The sequence below is a fragment of the Chiloscyllium plagiosum genome, unplaced genomic scaffold (assembly GCF_037043375.1).
Source record: "Chiloscyllium plagiosum isolate Xiang-an unplaced genomic scaffold, Cpla_swu_hap1 HiC_scaffold_44, whole genome shotgun sequence".
Taxonomy (NCBI): domain Eukaryota; kingdom Metazoa; phylum Chordata; class Chondrichthyes; order Orectolobiformes; family Hemiscylliidae; genus Chiloscyllium; species Chiloscyllium plagiosum.
In genome coordinates, this window is record NW_028270182.1 from 18,693,252 (window position 1) to 18,694,949 (window position 1,698).

Here is a 1,698-nt window from a genome sequence, read left to right on the forward strand (position 1 = left end):
CCACGCTAAATTGCCCGTAGTGTTAGGTGCATCAATCAGAGGGAACGGAGCTGGGTGGATTACTCTTCGGAGAGTCGGTGTGGACTAGTTGGGCTGAAGAACCTGTTTCCACACTGTAGGGAATCTAATCTAAACCAAAGTAAGGCTCACTCATCTATAATTACCAGGGTTGTCTCTACCCCGCTTCTTGAACAAGGTGACATCATTTGCTATCGTCAAATCTTCTGCAGCATTCCTGTAGACAATTCAGGATATCCAGAACAATTCGGGACTGAATAAGGAAGAAGAATCGGAATTTCAGAAATTCCAAAGGAAGCAATTCAGCTGTGGCTCCAGAGGAATATCAAAAGCACAAGCACGAATTACGAAACAGGGAACATGACATAAGGACTTGTGTACAGGATTAAGGAGATATATAAGATACTTTATCTTACCATACACGAGAAGCGGTTAACCAGGGAAAGAGGGTAAGAAAATGAGGACTGCAGATGCTAGAGATTCAGAGTTGAAAAGTGTGGCGCTGGAAGCACAGGAGATTAGGGAGCATCTGAGGAGCAGGAGAGTCAACATTTCAGGTATAAGCTCTTCATCAGGAATGTGGAGGGGAAGGGGAATGCGAGAAAAGTAGGGATGCTGCAGGGAGTAGGGGTGAGTTGGCTAGGATGGCAACAAGCGGAAGCAGGTGGGTGGTAATTGTGCTAGGTCAAAGGGGAGGAAGGAGCAGATAGGTAGGAAAAATGATGGAAATTTAGGACAATTCAAGAGGGTGGTGCTGAGTTGGAGGGGATCTGGGATGACGTGGGGTAGGGGAGAATTGGTACTAGTGAAGTCGATATTGATGCCGTGTGGTTGTAGGGTCCTGAGGCAGAAGCTGAGGCATTCTTCCACCACTTGGCATTTGGATTTGATTTGGCGCTGAAGGAGACTAAGGACATGTATGCTCTTGGGGGAATGTGAGGGAGAGTTGAACTGCTTGACCACAGGATGGTGGGATTGTTTGGTGTGTGTGTCCCAGAGACGTTTCCTGAAATAGTTCATGCATTGGCATCCTGTCTCCCCAATGTAGGGGAGACCACATCGGGAGCAACAGATACAGTAGATGAGGTGAGTGGATATGCTGGAAAATTTATGTCGGATGTTTTGGGGCCTTGTACAGAGGTGAGGGGAGAGGTGTGGGCACAGGATTTAAATCTCTTACTGCAGAAAGGAAATGTCCTTGGTGTAGAGGAAGGGGAGAGGTTGAGAGGAGTTGAAGTCCAGGTAGTCATGAGAGACAGTGGGTTTCAAATAAATGTCCATGTTGAGTCGGTTGCTGGATATGGAGATGGTGAAGTTCAGGAAGGGGAGGGAGATATGGTCCAGGTGAAATTGACTTCAGGGTGGAAGGTGTTAGTGAAGTTGATGAACTATTTAACTTGCTCATGGGAGCATGAGGTGGCACGAGGGAAAGGGTGAAGCCCATTAGTTTCAAAGTGGGTAACTTGCATTTGAGACCACAGGATATTGGCAGTGTGCTAAATGAATATTTCTCTTCAGACTTCAATTTAGAAAGAAGAACATTGGTATGGAATTCAGGAAAAGGGACAGTGAGGCACTAGCACTGTTTGCCAAAGGAAATGGGGAGGTATTGGAAGCTCTGTCAGGTTAAAAATGGACAAGTCTGCCGGACTGGGTGGATTGTGTCCCAGGCTGCTGTGG